Source organism: Genypterus blacodes, unplaced genomic scaffold (genome assembly GCF_046128005.1).
Source record: "Genypterus blacodes isolate CSIRO-AG114 ecotype Tasmania unplaced genomic scaffold, CSIRO-AGI_Gbla_v1 ptg000045l_1, whole genome shotgun sequence".
In the NCBI taxonomy this organism is placed as follows: domain Eukaryota; kingdom Metazoa; phylum Chordata; class Actinopteri; order Ophidiiformes; family Ophidiidae; genus Genypterus; species Genypterus blacodes.
This window is the reverse complement of record NW_027466858.1, coordinates 1,767,501-1,787,500: the sequence shown is the minus strand read 5'-3', so window position 1 is coordinate 1,787,500 and position 20,000 is coordinate 1,767,501. Positions and strand designations below refer to the sequence as shown.

The 20,000-nt window shown below is 50.2% G+C and overlaps 1 protein-coding gene across 2 annotated transcripts in view; it reads left to right on the top strand.

Moving 5' to 3' along the window:
• efna5b (ephrin-A5b) overlaps positions 1-20,000 on the top strand; it is a 79,339-nt gene that overhangs the window by 43,892 nt on the left and 15,447 nt on the right. The window lies entirely within an intron of this gene.

The window sequence follows — 20,000 nt, the reverse complement described above, 5'->3', positions numbered from 1 at the left end:
ACGTGCGGAGGCCAACGCCAGATTATCATGTATGTAACACGGCAAAATGGCTCCGGCTCAGCCACGTACACTGCGCAATGGTGCGTGTGTGTGTGTGTGTGTGACCTTCGCCGTAAACAGTGAGGTTTCATCGGGTTTTGAACTCGCACATCAATCACCACGGATTAGCCGACACCTCTTCCTACACACTCTGCTCCATTTCCCACCCGCAGGCCCTGGCCGATCGGCAGGTTCCAGGCAAAGAACACACACACACACTCTCACTGAGGAACACACACAGACACACAGACACACACACACACACACACACACAAGTCTTCTCCTGCACATTTGCCTCTCTCTGCTTTTGTTTGTCTTCACTAACTCAATATCTTTTGTGCCCACTCACTGGATCATTGTGTGTTCACGTATAGAGTTTCTCTCTCTCTCTGTGTTTGTGTGTGTGTGTGTGTGTGTAAATGTTTACTTATACGCTCTGCTTTTGTTGTGTGTGTGTGTGTGTGTGTGTGTGTGTGTGTGTGTGTGTGTGTGTGTGTATTGCACTGATTGCCGTACGTCTCGGCGGTGGCTGGCTCCACGCTGTGCTCGGCACCGGTCTGATCAAATGCTCAGCGCCCGAGCACACAGGCAGACGAGCCGATCCCCCGTGATAGAAGCTCTAGATTAAAGTCGGGCTCTGGACCACCGACCGACGCCGACCCCCCCAAGGCTCTGCCAAAGCCGGGGGCCGACAGACTGACGGATGGACGGACGGGCGGAGGGAGGGAGGGAGGGACAGGTAGACAGAGACGCAGGCGACTGTTTAGAAAGAGGTGGGAAGAATTAATGGCTGGAAAGGTGCTGCCAGCAGAAACGGGAGGAGAGTTCTGTTGTTGTGTTGAGGCGAGGAAGAGGAGGAGGAACTCAGACTGGAAGAGGAGTGAGTGAGGCGAGGAAGAGGAGGAAGATCTCAGACTGGAAGAGGAGTGAGTGAGGCGAGGAAGAGGAGGAAGAACTCAGACTGGAAGAGGAGGGAGTGAGGGGAGGAAGAGGAGGAAGAACTCAGACCGGAAAGGGAGGGAGTGACGGGAGGAAGAGGAGGAAGAACTCAGACTGTAAGAGTAGGGAGTGAGGGGAGGAAGATCACGTACGAGCACATAGCTATCCATACCACACACACACACACACACACATACATATACACACACACACACACACACACAAGTTATGAAATAAGTGTAATGTCTACCACAATTACATTATGATATGACCTCACACACACACACACACACACACACACACACACACATACACACACACACACACGTACAAACACATGTACGGGCCTTAAGAGTGTAAGCTGGAGTCGAGCAGAAATAGGCAGTGAAGTGGGCGACAGGTAGGAGCGAGCTCGTCTTGCCGCACTGTGATCGCTCTTCGCCATGGCAACCGCTCAACTCAACACAGGAGTTGCGGTGTCGTGTTTGTTGGCTTTTTATTGTGGTGCGCGGTCAAAAAGTCACAATTCTTCCTGAAAGGTGACAACAGCTACCTTACACAGTGTGAAGTCAAAGCAGTGGTCCTGTTGGAAAATAGCATTGGCTCACACACACACACACACACCCAGCCCCACACACACACACGCACACGGTGCATGCACACACCTGTAGAGCGTGACTGTGCGCTTGTGAATGCTACTGTGTCTCTCCTGGTAATATCAGCCCATGGGACCAGCTAAAATTGGCAGACCACACAGAGAGAAGATATGTGTCAGCACTGTGTGTCTGTGTCTGTGTGTGTGTGTGTGTGTGTGTGTGTGCTTTCGTATGTGTGTGCGACTACACCCTGTTCTTGATTAATGGAGTGTGAAGGGATTATGCTGATTCAGTTCATAACTGGGGCACAGTGACACAGTCATTACACACACAGGTGAATGTGCCTGCGCGTGTGTGTGTCTGTGTGTGCGTGTGTGTGTGTGTGTGTGTCCTTGCACGGCTGTTGTCCACATGCGGGCAGGTGAATAGAGACGACGGGGCCGTGTGTATACGTCCCAGTGGTTTTTTGTCCTCCACGCCAAAGGCAAACACGGCAGCGAGCGCTCTGTAATCCCATCCTCCAGCCTTATCTAAACTACAGAGCAGAGGGGAGAGGAGGGAGGAGAGAGGGGGGAAGTGAGAGGAGAGAGGAGGGAGGGGACATGGGTGAGAGGGGACAATTTGGGACGGGGAGACAGAGGTGTGAATGGACGGGAGAAGAGGGGAGATAAGAGAAAGGACAGACAGATAGAAAGGTGACGGAGTGGAGTGGAGTGAAACGCAGAGGCTATGAGACGAGAGGGAGCGTGAGTGAGACGAGAGTCAGAGTGGAACACAAACAGGAAATGAACCTCAATTATTAAATATCGCACATTAAATCCATAAAATTAGCAAAATGCTAAATGTGGCTTTGTTCCAGAGCAGCTGGAACATTTGGCGCAGTAGTGGTGGTTTAGGCACAGATGAGGCTTCTGCTTGCCAATCGAGGTGATACGTTTGGGCTTCTTCCCTGAGCTGCTCCCCCTGTTGGCTGGAGGTGGAACAACAGCACAAACAGCTGCTGCAGGGATCTGGAAGCTAAAGCGCCGTTGATTTCCCTTTGAGCCGCAGTGTTATACCGGCTTGTGTAAGCTCACAAAGGTTTAATCAACGCCGCCATCAGCTGCTTTCAAAGGAGGAAGGGAGACTTTTTCCCCCAAAATTGGAACATTTAAACTGGTAAAGGAGAATAGAATGAGGTTTGTACTTTCCGGACAACAACAAGAGGCAGTGTTTGGAGAAGGACGAGCGAGGATGGCCGGGTCAACATCGCTCCATGTCTCGCACCAGTGTGTGTGTGTGTCATTGCCTCCTGTCTTGAGAAATGCTTGGTCGTGGGATCTTAGTTGTGGCGACGGAAGCAGCCATCTTGGCCTCCGTCTCCGTGTTCGCCCTCTGCTCGCTTTCCGGCTTAAATACCAGGCTTGCGTGTGCTGAACACCACGAGCTCCGCCTCTGACATTTTACGCAGATCAACACCTGCCCACACACACACACACACCCCGCTAACAAGGCCCCCGACAGACGGACACACACATACACACACACAGAGCATTTATGTGGAATCCCGTAAAGACGCCTCCAGCTGTCCGTCCGTCCCTCCCTCTCTGAGACTCGCCTGCTTCCCGGCCTTCTGAGGGTCTTCGCCTGCGTATGAATGCTGGCACCTGCAGTAGCGGGGTGTGTGTGAGCGAGCGTGTGTGTGTGTGTGTGTGAGCTATAAAACACTCTCATCTTGGGCTTTGGGCGATTTGACAATATTTCCCCAAGATTTGAATTACAGAGGAATATCTTGTCATCTGCGTATTTGTGTTTGCACGCTTGAGCATCTGTGTTCATGTTTCTTTGTCTTTCTGTCGTTGTGTGCGTGCGCGCGTGTGTGTGTGTGAGCGAGTGTGTGTGTGTGTATTGAAGTGGCAGGCAATGGGTTGATTGGCCATATGTCTGTGAAAATGAGCTCTTTATTTAATAAGGCTGGTGATCTAAATTGTCATTACTGTCAACATTTAACAGTGGCCCTCCCTGCCAGATGGTATTTGGTAATATATCACGGCGATGAGCTCTCTCAAATTACTCTTTACTCATTACAGATAAATCCGTCCAAGATTAGAAAAATGTTACAACTTTTTCCTTTTGATTACGCCGCAGCGCTCTTCAGATCCGCCTGCTTCAAAAATCCTCTTCACTGACTTTAAGTTTTGATTCCAGATGAAAGATCTGAGCGTCTGGATCTCTCTTCAGTCTGAGTTCATAAAGGTCAGATATAGGAGCTGCTGGATAGGGAACGAGTGAGTGAGTGAGGATTTTGTGCCGTAGTGTCACTTTAAAGAAGATAACAGAGGCTAAACTCTAAAGCTTCACACTCGGGTCCTTCAGCGTTCCTCGTCACGGCTTGAGTCCGTCGCCGTGACAGCTCCCCCCCGCTGGGCCCGACGCGTGCTCGCATCTCCTCGCGTCGTTCCAGTAAGGAGGAGGACGCCAGTATGTAACGATACGGAGAGAGAGAGAGAGAGAGAGAGAGAGAGAGAGAGAGAGAGAGAGAGAGATTGAGCGTGGCGGCGGCGGTGGCGGCGTTGGCGTGTAGAGCTCGGGGGGGGGAGAGAGGGTCGGCCAGAGCAAATGGACGGTACAGCTGTGCAAAGACTTCCAAGGCCAAGAAGTCAAACTGTTTATGAGGAAAAAAGGAAAAACGGATGGAAAGATGGAAGAATGTGTGTCTAAAGTGTGTGTGTGTGTGTGGAGGGATATAAAAACGTCCCGCTCACAGCAGTGGGCCTGTCATCACACTGCTGCAGCATGTGTGTGTGTGTGTATGTATGTGGGTGTGTGTGTGTGTGTGTGTGTGTGTGTGTGTCTTATCTGTTATATCTCTTTCAAACCTGCAGACATAACACATCAAACACAGACAGGCTTGTCTTGAACTTGACTCCGTCTCTCTCTCTCTCTCTTGTCCTCGTCCCGTTCGTTCTTCCTCGCCCATCGTGTCTTGGCATCGCTTTTAATTTACTGCCGCCGCGCCATTAAAGCTTCATCGAGCCCCAAAGCCGGTCGAGCCAAGGAAACAAAAGAGGCCATTCCAACTCGTCTGGCTTTGTCTCCGCCGGCCCCATACTTGAGCCGCTTATCGGCCCGGCAGAGGTATTTACTCTGAGATCTTTGTGGGGGGCGGCGGGGGTTTGGATCAATTTGAGGATTTGAAAAGATATCGTCAATAAAAGTCCCAAATCTGCTGGGCGAGAGAGGCGAGCGGATGGGAGCGGCGCTAATAAACCAAGGCGCTGTCATAAGAAATGAAACCAGGATGTGCTTGAAGTGGAGAGTCGCCGCGGGCTCAGCGGAGTGAGAGAGGCAGGAAGTGGCTCCAGATTCATTCTGTATCATGGTTTGGGTTTGATGATCCGCCGCCGCTCTCCGCCCGGCTACAGCTGGGATGTCGGCACAAAGTTTCCATTCTATCTGTCCCAGAATCCACGATCTGTCTCTGCCTCCGTCTCCGTGTCCCTGGCGGGGGTCAAGTGTTCGGGGTTAATTGCGGCCCTAAAGTGAAGCCCCCCTGCAGCGAAACGGGGAGTTTCCGCACTATCCTTAATGTCCTTTATGCTTCGTCTCATGGCATCATCTGTCCTCTATTGTTTCAAAGTGGACCTGTGGGAAATACAGTGGGCCTGTACTCATCTATCTCTCTCTCTCTCTCTCTCTCTCTCTCTCTCTCTCTCTCTCTCTCTCTCTCTCTGTCTCTCTCCCCCTCTCTCTCGCTCATAAACTTATGGACACATTAGCTGTGATCTATCAGTTTTCCGGGTGTTTGCGAAAACATCCAGATTTGCCCACGGAGCAATTTAATGTCTTGATTTTGTTTTTTCTCTCTGAGCTCTATGAGTGAAAACACGGCTGCGAGTCCAAAGCCCCAAACAACAGTCCACACCTCCTCCTCCTCCTCCTCCTTCTCTCCTTCTTCTCTCCCTCTCTCATTCCTCCCCTCTCATCTGTCATCCCTCCCATGCTGCCAAACGCAGCCAGGAGGCAGCGGGTAGAGGAAGGTAATAACGGGGAGGGAAGGAGGGAAGGGAGGAAGGAGGGAGGGAGGGAGGGGAGGGATGGAGAGGGGAAGTGGCGTGTAATGATTGTGCGACAGGGAGGAGTTGAGGAAAGTACAGAGCCGCAGTTTCCCCTGTTTGCTGCTCAGGCGAGGCTCAAATGATGAATTATGGGGAAGAGGAACATCAAACGTGATCGACTTCAGTGTCGCTGTGCTGCATGAGTGTAAACACGTTTGTACATCGACTTCATGATCGACAGTTTCTGATATTTTGTGTTCTTAGCTCGTGTAGTTTGATCTGCAGTCAGAGATCATCATCAGGAACAGAAGCATGGAAAACCCACCTGAACCTCTCTCTCTCTCTTCCTCTCTCTCTCTCTCTCTCTCTCTCTCTCTCTCTCTCTCTCTCTCTGTCTGCCTCTCTCTCTCTCTCTCATCTCTGTCACTCGGCCGTTAGCATCACTCCACCTCACTTTCCGATGGTCTTTATTTGCTCCGTCCCTTCACCGACTTCCACTCTTCCCGTCCTCTCCCTCTTTCTCTCTCTCTCCTCTCTAATTCTATTCATGAGAAGTGCACACTCCATCATTCTGTCTCCTAGCGTCTCTGTCTGCCCTTCATTTTCTCCACACCTTTCTGCAGCAGAGGAGGAAGAGAGAGGGAGAGAGAGAGATAGAGAGAGAGAGAGCGAGATGGACAGATTAGGTGACAGTGATAAGCGATCGATCTCAAGGCCAAACAGCCTGGGGAGGATCCCCCCCTCCTCCCCCCCTCTTCTTCTTCTCCTTCTTCTCCTTCTCCCCTCCTCACCTCCGCTCTGCTCCTCTCCTCCCCACTCTCTGCTCCTCCTCTCCTCTTCCCTCTCTCCTCTAACCTTTGTTCCCTTCAAACTGACAGGGGTTCATTAAGGATCCACTTTGTGTGTGTAAGTGCATGTAAGTGTGCGTGCGTGTTCGTGCGTGCGTGTGCGTGCGTTCGTGCACACACTTTGGCCTGTCTGCCTAGTTGATAAGTCATGAAGGATCGCTCCCTGAGGTGCCCCTAAAGAGCTTTTAGTGGCTTTCGATCACACACACACACACACACACACACACACACAGAGACTAACACACAAGGGTTTACACATGGACTCACACACACCAGCACATTAGAGTACAAAGCACTTAGTTACAGATTGTTGGACAGTATGTGTGTGTGTGTGTGTGTGTGTGTGTGTGTGTGTTTTGCATGATTGCGGCTGTTGTGCTCTCCTGCTGACATGTTTGTATCGTCTTTACACACGGCTGCCTCTCCGTTGAACACACACTTGGCACACGTGCACGTATACGTCTTCCGTCACCTCCCCCCCCTGCCCCCCATCGCCTCCCTTCACCCCTTCTGATGGTGCGTGGCGCAGCAGCAGCAGCAGCAGCGTATCGCTCTAACGAGGTTGTCTATTGATCAAGTGATGCTCTTTGTTCTGGAGGCCTAAATGGAGCCTGAGCCACTCTGGGCCGGACTTTATGGGAGCGCTTATGGCTTTGGCCTGATTACAATAGGAGCACTTTAAAATGCTTCATGGCCTGATGTTTTATGCAGGAGCGCGCCACGCCTCAGAAACGTCCGCTGTGTCAAGCCGCGCCCCCCCCCTGAGTGCGCGTTGATCTACGGCGCTCGCTTGGTGGACGGCCAGCGTTTCGTTGTCGGTGTTTGTAGACGCCGGCGATTAATATGCTGGGAATCTGGAGAAAAGTACACAAACACGACAATCACGCCAGGGCTTTGTTGCATTTGTGTGTGTGTGTGTGTGTGTGTAGTTGACTGAATTTACAGCCATCCAACCTCGACTGGGCAGGACCAGAACACATTACCCACAATTCCCATCGCAAAATCGCAGCATTCATCCCCATGAGCTCGTCCACGCCGCCGTTCCCGTTTCTTCCCGACGCCTCCTTTCACTCACACGCGTCTTGATTGCGAAGGTGTGTGTAACACTGCGCCTGTCACAGACCATCTGCAACGTCGGCTGCAGGTTCTGTGACAGGCGAGAGTTTTGATCGTCATCTGTCAGATTTACTTGAATGAGATGCGGGAGTGTGTGTAATTTGATAGATGCCTCCATCTCTCTCTCTCTCTCTCTCTCTCTCTCTCTCTCTCTCTCTCTCTGTGTAGGAGCGGTCAGTCAGATCTTAACATCTCATCTTCCTCTTCCTCTGCCGCATCCTTTTTGTGATCTCATTTCTTCTGCCGATATTCTTTGAAATGTTTCTGTCCACAACAAGAAATCAAACATCAGCAGTATTCGTCCGGGATTGCTTTATCTTCTTCCTCTTCTTCTTCGTCTTCTCTTCCTTCACTCCTTCATCTTCATTTGTCACGTCCCCCCCAACATCTGTGTGATGTTTGGGTGTTTTCTCTCCCTTCTTCCTCGCGACAGAAACAAAAGGTCAGCAGTATTTATGGGGGGAAAGCGTGTTTTCATTTCATTCGTTGGAGCAAAAAGGGAGTTTTGATGGAAAAAACAAGAAGGAGTTATGGTTGAAAGTGTTAACAGCTGTGTGATGTGAAAAAAAAACTATAAAACATTCAGGTGAGGAGGAGGAGGAGGACTTGGACGAGATGAAGATATGAAATGATTTGTTTTTGTAGTTGAAACACAACACCGGCACTCATCTGGACACAAACACACACACGGGCAGATGCATGCATGAGATGTCCCAGTTGAAGCATTAGTCTGGAGTGTGAGTGTGAGTGTGTGTGTGTGTGGGTGATGAAGGGGCCCCTGCTGTGCCCTGATGGGGACATCAATACCAGGCGGTTTAGGCTTTCGACACACTAGAGTCAGAGTGGAGAGAGAGAGCGCAGCAGGTGGACAGAGAGACGGGCCAGAGAGGCGAAGAAGAAGGAGGGATTCATGGCTCGCTTTGTGTGCGCTCGGTTTGCACGTAAACACAAAACGTGAGATCGCCGGCTCAAAAAAGAAAAAAAACCCATTTAATCAAAGAGCTATTTGGTTCTAATGTTAATCTTTTTCCCCCAGCAAAAGACCTGAAATCCTATCAGCCAAAAACTATTATAGTCTATAATAATCCATATGTAGAGGCGGTGCAACATATGGTTGTACTTTTAGCCATAAAGTCATAATTAGCCCCTCTTTTATTGTACAGATTGATGGTAATTGTGTTTTATGAGGTCTTGCAGTACCCGGCCGTGGTATGTGGTGAATGTGCAGCGCGCCGTGTTGAGGCAGGAGGGTCCTGACAGCTCCGCTCAGGTCAGGGGGATGAGATGGAGGAGACAGCTGGGTCGGGGAGAGTGTGTGTGTGTGTGTGTGTGTGTGTAGGGATGATGGAGAGAAGGACGAAAGGCATTCTCTCAGAGCGCTAACTTTAGACCACACATGTCGGTAAAACTCCCAAAACCTGTCCACAGCGTGTCACCACTTGCCTCCATAAAGCCGCCCTTTGTGTGTGTGTGTGTGTGTTGTGTGAGTGTGTGTGTGTTAGTGCTGGCAGATATTGGTGATTTGTTTGCTCAAACTAAGTAGAGTGCACACAGAGAAACGTTTGCTCTTATGACGCCCGTGTTGAAATGTCTGTTTTCTCCAGAAGCTCAGTGTTTAAAGTTCACTCCCTCAACAATGCCGCCGCCCGTGCAAAAGTTCACGAACTCACAGTTGGGAGTGTGAACAAAATGTAGTTTGTGCCCACCAAGACGTGACCCCACGACCTTGTTTCTGTGCCAAACCCTCTCCTCCCCCGTCCTTCTCAGGGGAAACCCAACTAGGCCAATTAGTTTACATGCAGAACTAGTTTTCATTCAGCGAGAATCAATCAGAGACTTTATTATCGGAGCACAGATTTGGGAAATGGATATGTGTGTGCGTATGTGTGTGTGTGTGTGTGTGTGTGTGTGTGTGTGTGTGTAGTATACTTGGCTTAGTAAGAAGATGGGCTTTGGAGGAGTTGTGTGCACAGCAAGGTGACACCTTTCCTTTTGCTTTGTTTGTATCCATTCCTATTCTGAATCCAGGGTCAGGGTAGGAAATAGCCTTTTCCTGCTGAGAGGCCCCGACAGATACAAAGTAAACACACACACACACACACACACATCCATACAGAACGAACACCCTGCTTATTTGTAACACCCACTCTGGAGGACAGTGGGAACAAAGACACGTCTTCTTTCGCTCATTTTTCATGCGAGGCAGAGCCGAGTTGAGCAGTCAGGGGTCGGAGCTGAGCCGGGATCAGAGGCGAGGATGGGGCCGAGCGCTGGGAGGAAAGTTCCATTGTCCCTGCAAAGTGTTGGTGAGCAGGTGGCACAGAGAGCTGGACCTCTACACGGAATCTTATGCTTCCATCTTAAGATTCCTAGTATGTTACAAATACATATCAGAACATCCTCCTGGTCTCTGGCTGATCCAGTTTCCTGATACAGCCTGCGACGTCTCTGTATGTGCAGGGTGTGTCTACATCATAACACTGAATAAGGCCTGTCTGCAACAAGCACAAGAATGCAGCAGGACCAAGGTCTCTTTAATGTAAGCCATTTATAATGAGAGCGGGCGATACGGCCCTGAACTACAGCGCAACTTCCTGAACCGCCCAGGGATTTATGTGTGCGCGTACAACAGCCTCTACGTGGACGTGTCAAGATATATGTGTGTGTGTGTGTGTGTGACCGCGCACGTCTTTATTATACAGTGACCCTCGCTGCCCTATATAATGCAGGCATTGCCCACAATAAGACATGCAGCCGCAGCCCCCGACACACCACTTAACCCCCTGCCTTGGACCTTGACAAGTTCTCCATGGGAGGCTGACCCCGAAGGTCCCGGAAAAACGCTTTGTTCACGCCAAACACACACACACTGTGCTGCATGAATGCGAACTTACACATGTTCACACACACACACACACACACACACAGGCATATACAGTGTAGGAGCTATAGGGCCGAAAAGCTTTAAACAGGAATGAGGAATTAGCAGTGAGGCCCATGTGTCAGCCCCCCCACTGACAACCACGCTGTTGATCTCGCCGGAGTTACAGCTACTGACTCTCACTCTCTCTCTCTCTCTCTCTCTCGCTCATTCTCTCACACACACACAGAGAAGAAACATTGAAATATGTATAAACACAGTCGCGCAGAACAGTGTGTCCTAATGGTCCTAATGGGAAACCAGTGAGGCTTTTGCCAGTAGATGTGTTTGATGCGTCTCAGCTGCTGCTGCTCCACGTGCATCTGCAGCTTCGGCGCCATTAAAAGCCTTTATTGCTCCGCCAAATCAAGTCATAATACGGATTGTGTCACGGCGCAAAAAGCCAAACGGCAGATACGGGGCGTCGACTCGGTGCTTTGTTGGCACGTGCGCGTCTGAGCGATGGGTTAAAGAGACGTTTATCCACGCCGCCCCACGGCAGGAAGCCTTTCGCCCGGTTTGCCGTCTTGGCGCTGCGTCTCCGTTATGAACATCTTCCATCATCTCTCCATCACCATCTGCTCTTAAAACACAGGCCCCCCTTTTTTTTTCTTTCACGATCAACAGATGTTCTGGAAATCACCTCTCCCTTTTCTCCTCCGCCGCCGCCACCGCCGCTCCGTCTCCCACTCTGCCAGATCTCCTCCTCAGTAACATCAGCGGATTTGGATCATCCCTAAAAAGTTATGATTCAACTTTTATCTCTCCGCCGAGGGAGAGAGACGGGCCCGCCTGTTCTCTGACTCGCTGATCGCTATCGTAGATTTTTCACTGATCAATTTACGGCACCTAGTTTCAAATTTTAATATTGACCCCCCCCCCCCTCCAAAAGCTGCCAAGTTGCTGGTTATCTGATGTTATATCGTTATCTGATCACACGTCAGCATTGTCTCCCTTTCGGGCTCCGTCGTGAAGATGAAGTCACTGAGAAAGATGTTCTGCTGTCTAGACCGACGCGGATGATATCACCGAGCGTAACGCGACATGACAAGACATAAGGCTGCAGGCGGAGCGAGCAGTATGGTTCCTATATGTACTTTACCATGAGAGCTCCTGGGAGGCCGCCACCGCCGCTTAGCGATCAAGGTTGGCTTCGTCTCACGCGAGACGCCGCGCCGTATTTTACTTACGCGACTCACTTGTATAGCCCTAAGACAGTAATTAGTGTAAAAATGAATGCTTGATGTATCATCTCATTATGTGAACAAGCTAAATCCTTTAAATGAAATACTTTGCCACGGCGGCGACGCGTGGAACAGGAGCGTGGGAGAAGCGGGGTGGAAGAGATATAGATTATACTCCGAACGGGGGGAGAGAGAAACGGGGCCCCGGGGGGGAAGGGAAGTAGTGATGGGAATCCCGACATGTGCTGTTTGAGCGAACGTGCCGGAGTGGAATGGACGCCGTCTGCCTAACAAAACAGGACTTTATCTGATGTGAGTCTGGTCAGGCTCATCTGGTGTGAAGCCAGCCGGGACTAATGGTTGATTCACGTCTTGAAGGTTCCACCCCCCTCCCCCATGGTTAGTGGCCAGAGGTGTACAAGCAGTAGAGGGAAGACGCGGAAAGAAAGAATAATGCGTGCAGTTATGAAATGGAGTCAATGCGATAAACAGTCATGCTGAGCGGAGGCCCGGTGTTGAAACCGGCGCGTTGCTCAATCGACCTCGCCAGCGCCACTGGAGGGAAGTTTCTGGCTGGTTTCGGCTCGGTAACAGGACCCGGGTGCGGCCTGAGATACGGCCTGACTCTTTGTTTTCATCGTCTCTGACCTGTTGTGTAATGTGAAGTATTGCCGAACAGCTGAATTTATTTTCCACAAACGGGGGTTTTGTGGATCAGCAGAGGTGTGGCCTTAAGTCGGCCTGATGTCGGCCTGAAGTCGTGCGGGAGTCGGCAAACGAACGGCGGCCCAAAGTTGACCCGGCGCACAAACAGCTGCATCTGTCAGTGATTTTCTAATGCAATTACGTCGCACACATAAACACTTAACAATCACCATTTGGCGTTTTAAGTGTCACATCCCAAAAACTCTGGCTAAACCTGCTGTAATCAAACACAGTCTGCACGCACACACACACACACACGCACGCACACACACACAGCATGCACGCAGTAACACATACTTAACTGTCAGTGGTTTGTGAACTGTGAAAGAGGCCTGGCTTTTATGAAAGTGGTGGCATTATAACATCCTGACACAGCTCCATGGCAACCAACCTTGAAGGTCAGTGTGTGTGTGGGTGTGTGTGTGTGTGAGTGTGTGTTGGCCATGTGCTGTTTGGGTATGTATGTCTGGTGTGTGTGTGTGTGCTTGCCTGTGATCATGACTACGTGATAAAGGAACAGACTTTCCTCACACACACACACACGTCTCTTTTCATGGCTGTTCTCTCTTTTCATCCTCACCTCCATCTCTCCTCCTGCCCACATGTTTCACCCGCTCCCTTTATCCTCTCCGTACGCTCCCGTCTTCTCTTACTCTCCCACTCTCCACCTCTCCCGTCTTTCCCACACTCTCCTTCCCCTTTATCTCTGCTCTACCTCTCTTTTTGCCAGTTTTCCTACTCATTCCACTCCTCCATCCATCTGCTGATCGTTTGTCCTAAGAGAGAGAGAGAGAGAGAGAAAGGGGGGGCTTTCATAGCAACAACAGCAGAACAGTGGGCCGACCAGCAGCAGACATTCCTGGGTAATGTGCCACATACATGCAGGTCTCAGTCCGTCTGTGACACTTTGATTATTATAATCGTTTCATTTCATGTCTCTCTCTCTCTCTCTCTCTCTCTCTCTCTCTCTCTCTCTCTCTCTCTCTCTCTCTCTCTCTCTCTCTCTCTCTCTCTCCCTCTCTCTCTCTCTGTCCTGTCGCTGCTTCCTGTGGTGTGAGAGGCTCGTCCGGCCTGAATCTGTGTTTAAACATGCATGTTATGTTCCGCCGGTGTGTGTTTGTCTGACCCACCTGGATCCTAGTCACAGTTTGCCTGCTAGTCAGAATTCAGGGCAGGTAAATATAGCGAGCAAGCGAGGTTTCGTCTGTGCTATCTCTCTCTCTCTCTCTCTCTCACCCTTCTTCTCTCCCTTCCTCTCTTTCTTCCCCTCTCTCTCTCCCCCTCTTTCTCTCTCTCTCCCTCTCCCCCCCCCCTCTCTCATAACAGAGGAGGACACGTTACTCTGCCCCCCCGACTCGTTTCACCGTTCGCCGCTGTTCTGTCTCAGCTGCCGAAATACGTCGTGGCTATAAAACAATGACTTATGATTAATGGCAAACATGCCTCCCACCCGGTGATATACTGCTATTAATTGACACTAACTGCCCGTGTGTGACTGTGCGTAAACCCACATGCGTCTACGGGCGATCGCACACATTCACACTCCCACTCTCCTGCTGGTAAACATGTCACGCCGTTCAGTATTTACAACGGCACCGGAGTGAGTTTGGGCTAGCAGTGATTCAGGAGAACGGCCCCGGGGTCTGACAGGATGTTGGGGTGGGGGGCGGCGGGCAGGGGGGGAGGGATGTGTCATTTTTTTGCCTCACTTCCTTGGTGACGGGCCGAGACATAAAGAAATCCTTTTACACGCGGAGATATATACACACACACACACACACACATATCAGCATTATGAGCTCAGAGGAAGTATCAGCCTCTCTCTCTCTCTCTCTCTCTCTCTTTCTCTCTCTCTCTCCTCTGTTTTGGACGGAGCTGATGCGGACGACATCAAACGCTCCCGACATCTCGCCGTCTCACTCGGCACCACGAGCAGAACAAGAACCCGTCTGTCACTGCTCCTAATTCATTGTCTCCCCTGGGGCAAAACGAGCGCCGAGAGACATAAATGGCAGAAATGAATATGGTAAGATCAGAGAAGGGAGGGCGGCGGCGAGGGAGGGGAGGGGGAGTACAGTGAGGAAGCAGAAAAAGGGAGGGATGGGAGAGATGTGTGAGAGAACGGGTGAAGAAAGGGAGATGGGAGGATGAATGACAAAGAGAGACAAAGAGAGATAGGAGGAGGAGATAGGGAAGGAGAGAGGTCCTCGTGAACCCTCGCCCGCTGTCAGTCAGTATATCACACAGGTGCGACCACCTGCTGTGAGGCGGAGCTCGACCTCCGTAAAGCCACGGCAGACGGACGCGGTGAGAATGCGTCACGGCCCTCAGCTACGCGTTCGCCTCTACGACAGAGATCCTGCAAATGCTCCGTCCTCCAGCGTGTCCCGGGGGGCCCGTATCGCTAATGTGCGATACTCTATAGGCCTGATGTCCGCCATCCACCGTCAGGATCCTCTTCCCCGGGCCCCTCCGCCGGCACCGCTGCTGTAAGCCTATAGGCTAGTTAGTCAGGGAGGAATGTGACTGTCAACCCGTATAACGTGCAACACCCTCACATGCTCTTCCTGTGACTTCACTCACTCGCCCCCTCTCTCTCTCTCTCTCTCTCTCTCTCTCCTACCAAATCAAATCAGTCCAACTTCTTAGAATTTCGGAACGCTTGCTTCGCCTGAGAATGTCTTTCAAATCGCTCTTTCAGCTCAGGTTTGCCGCTCCGTTGCCGCGGGTTCCGTGGGGCTTGTTAGCGGCTGGAGGGAAACGGGCCGCTGTGTGTGTTATGACTTGTAACACGAGCGTCCCCTGGAAGGTGCCGCTGCCGATCCTTGCCAGTTTGCTGAAACGAAAACGTTAAAAAAACTTTTTTTTCCGTCTCCCAAAGTCCCACAGAAAAGAGAAATGCTGATTTAGAGGAATCATGGGAGACGGTGAGACGAAAGAGGAATTCAATTTTACACTCTGGATGATTGTGGAGGGGGATATTGGAGAAATAGTATCTTGCCAATGCTCTCTCTCTCTCTCTCTCTCTCTCTCACTCTCCCTCTCTCTCCCTTTACAGCTTATTACCATCAGCAATTACAAGGTTAAGGCCATGTCGCTGTTATAAAGGAACGCTTAACCTCGGCGAATTTCAAAACCAAATGGAACTTTCGGGGCCTTTTGAGACTCTTTGTCGGGTCCAGTATTGTCTTTCCATTTTGACGGTCACTCCCCCCCCCCCCTGCAAACATGGCGTGACTGATTGCGTCATTCGGCGAGCGGCGCGGCGCCAGAGCTGCCAGAGCGACACGTCTACACTTTGCCTTCGTTGAGTAAACAGAGAAAAATCCTTCATCTTCATCTCAGTTTTTCTCTCGCCCCTGCGTCTGGTGACCTCTCAGCGCCCCCTGCAGGCGTGGAGGAACGCGGTGCGGCGCTTTGAAGCTTTTTACCCCCAGCTGTCACTCTTCCCTCATTCCTCATACTTACCTCTCTTTCTCCCCATCCGTCTTTCATTCTCCGACCCCCCGAACCAATCATCTGTAATTAGACAACTGCACCAGCTCTAGCCAGAAGTGTTTGTGGTGTGTGTGTGTGTGTGTATGTGTGTATGTGTTGAAAGGCTCTCAATAGGTCTTAAGATATGTACTCTGGTCACGGTTCAGTCAGAGTTCATCTCTTCTTGGCGAAACATATTTTCCACTTGGACCAAAATCAACAAGTGATCTTTCACTTGAGAAACTTTCGCAAACACACACACACACACACGCACACACACACACACCCACACACACACTCAAAAGTTGGGAGGAAAGAAGAAAAAACAACAGGCTTGTATTTACCTTTTATGGTCGCGGTGCATTTGTAGCTTCTAGGTTGCTGTGATTTGATTTATCAGCCAGCGGAACGTCGCCCGAGGATATGGAATTGGAAAATATATCAGATGTATGAATTTCAACGGAGAGAAGTGAAATAATGTAAACAGATCTGATTTGGGGAGGTCAAGAGAGGGAGAGCGAGGCTGAGCGGAGGAAACTCAGGCCGGCAGAGAGAGTGGGAGAGAGGGAGAGGGAGAGAGAGAGAGAGAGAGAGAGAGGGTGAGAGAGTGAGAGCATGAGAACATGGAGACGTAGATGAAGACAGAGGAGCTGATAGTGTCTGATACGCGATGTTGTTTTAGCCGTTTCCTCCAGTGGCCCGTCGCTCCTAGGACGCACGGCGGTGATACAGAGCAGCACTGATCACAAAGAATATTCTCCCCCACCCCTTCTTCTTCGTTTTGTTGTTGTTGTTGCTTTTCATAAGAAAGGAGCCCAAACATTTCATTAGGGATCGGTTTGACTCGCCGCCGCCGCCGCCGCCGCCGGGGGGGGAATTTATTTGATCTGCGGCGAGTGGAGGAACACACTGCTGAGGTGAAGCTCTGTGGAAGCGACTCTGTGTGTTTGTAGTCTCACTTATTCAGCCGCTTAGATGTGTGTGAGTCGCTCGCCCCTGTGCTCTCCCCCCCCCCCCCCTCTCTCTCTCTCTCGGTCCCTGGTGCTTTCTGTCTGAGGCCACTGGTGCACAGCTCGCAGAAGTGACTGATGGGAGTTCATTGGGTACAGTGTGAGTGTGTGTGTGTGTGAGTGTGTGTGAGAGCATTTACGTGTGGATGTGTGTGTCCTGTGCATGTTCACGTATATGTGTTTGTGTGTGTGTGTGTGCGCGCATCAGTGTATGCACAGCAATGTCACTGGGCTGTGTAATTGAAATGGAAATGAGCCAATCAGTGTGTGTGGCAGTGTGCCGCCTCACCCTGCAACCCACGTCAGCACACACACACACACACACTCCCTCTGTGTTTGTGCCTGTGTGTGCGTGTGCGTGTTTGTATCTGTATTTGTGCTGACAGTACTTGGCCCCTTTAGTTGCACTTCCTGGGTCCCAAGCAGGTGGGATGGTTAGGTGTGTGTGTATGTGTGTGTGTTTCCTTCTCCCTACTTACCCACTGAGTGAAAACAGGGCATTTTTAACTACAGTCTCCTTCCTAAACATGTGTTCCGCGTTCTGATTGACCAGCTGAGTTAGACGGCGACACACTACACGTTACTGCAGTGTGTTTACATTCTGTGTTACCTTTGATTTCATCACCACATCTATAATTCAATTTGATTGATGGCTGATTACTTATTTAGTAGTTAATTTTTTTTGAGAACGATTTCTGAATTTCTGACTTTTAACTTCTTTACTTGATTCTGAGTACTTGTTCTGCCACTGGTGTGTGTGTGTGTGTGTGTGTGTGTATGCGCGTGTGCGTGTGCGTGTGTGTGTGTGTGTGTGTGTGTGTGTGGTGGGGGGTGTTTACTCAGTGCCAACTCCATCTGGCTGATTTGCTGCATTTAATGTAATTTGTAGCAGCTTTTAGCTTTTATCTGGGGGAGGTTGATGGAGATAAATATGTACACTTTGACTGACAAACACGTACGCACACACACACACTCACACTCCCCACATACACACACACACACAGGCACAAAACATGCCTCTCTAATGGAGCTTTAATTCACACGCTCATTCCTGCTATCAGCTTTTCTTGGCCCTGTTCTATCTCGGCAATTATTCTCCTCTTATTGACCCGAGCATTACTGTACCGCCTCTCCGCTCTTCCTCACTCTCTCTCTGGGCTCTGACGCAGCCTTCGTCACATTGTGCATTCCGCTCCCCGCTCTGCCTCTTAGCGCTCCTATATAAAGGCCGATGTGTGTTTGAGAGAGAGACGCATGTCCGTTCTGTGGCGAAGAACCGTTTCCTCTGTGCCGAGATGTAGGAACTGTTTATAGAATGGCAGCAGCCAATTAAAGCTTTCCCTCCCCTTAAACAAGACAACAGGCCAAACCGAGGCGCCCGTCACTCCCTAGATAAGGCCGCCATTTGTAAAGTATTAAACGCTGCTTTCTACTCGCACAAAAGGTTCACATCTGGATGAAAATGCTCTATTCAAGAGACTTCAGAGCATATTTGACTGAATGTGTCCTTGGCAAAAGTATGTGGACTATTGAGTCTCTCTCTCTCTCTCTCTCTCTCTCTCTCTCCTTCTCTCCTTCCCCCCTCTTGTCTGTTTCTCACCCTCACCCTCTTCCTCACTCGGTGCCATTAGCAACTTCTGGCTGCCTGACTGCTGCTCCTTTGCCAATGTGCCAGGAAGCTTGCTAAACTGATAAGACCAAGCTTATATCTTGCTGTGTGTGTGTGTGTGTGTGTGTGTGTGTGTGTGTGTGTGTGTGTGTGTGTGTGTGTGTGCAGGAGTCTTTGTTTGTGTTGTGTGTGTGTGTGTGTACATGTAACAAATGCCTGTCCTGTCCCCTTTTATGTGCTCACTCACCCAAACATCCTCTGCTTCATTTGCAGTCAGAGCCACGAGCCGCTATTCTGACTGCTGAGGCAGGGAGAGCAGGACAGCTGAAACATTACACATACACGCACAGACACACACACACGCACACACGCACACACATTTCCTGTACAAACACACGCATATACACGCTCATACACATATCTCTTTCTTTCTCTCCCTATCTTTTACACACCTACACGCTCATGCACACACACACACAGACGCACACACACACACACACACACAGAATAGGAGGGAATGTGTGGAGGGGAGGATGTGACCATTAAGTCAGTGACATTTTAAAGCAGTGAAAGAGATGCATGACTCCTGCTAGACCTCCACAGTCATGTTTTTAAATGAGATGTTACAGATGAGCTGCTCCGTATCTCCGCTGTAAACACTCACATAAGTGTTTACCTTGCATGGATAAACACACACACACACACACACATAAATAATGCACAAAGAGAAGCAAGGTGACTTACGTGTAACAGAATCAAACATGGCTGTAGATCACACAACTGTACAGAAACGGTGAAGTAGCAAAGTCTGATCAGAAGAAGAAGGAGAAGGAGGTTTTGGAGCGAAGCGATGTTTGATATTTGATTGTCAAAGTAAATGAGGGGATTTGCATTGTGATTACTCTCCGGCGCGGTTTGACATTTTACAACAAAGAGATTCAGCAGCTGGAGGAGAAGAAGCGCTATCGGCATCTCGGCTCTTATCTTAGAGGCGCTGACGTGACGAGCGCCAACCAAAGCAAATAAACAGGAAGAAAGAGCGACAGGAGGCAGGAAGTTCTGACATTTGGACGCCTAATCAGCATCTGAGACATTTTGCTGCCTCATTTAATGAAACTCCTATGAAAGCGTTTTCCCCTCTCTGGTGCTCTCACAACTAAAAACAGGTATTTTGTTGATAATAAAGTCATATCTTTTCGCCATTTAGGAGAATAACGAGTTCTGGGCTCCTTTAGATGATTTAAAATACAATCTAAGGTCCTCAGAGGAGAAGTGGGGCGGAGGAGAAACGGGTCAGTGTGTCTGCGAGTGTGTGGTTTGAGCCGCTTCCCCATGTTAATCCTGGGGCTCTGGAGTCCTGTGGATGAAATGATGTGAGCCTGTTATACGCTGTGATCCTCCGCCGCTCGGGGCTGCGAGGAGGAGCTTCTTCTTCTTCTTCTTCTTCTATGAGATGACGGCGGCGGCGGCGTCTTTCAATTAAAAGTTTTGCCCAAACTCTTGTCAGGTTGTGCTCGTTG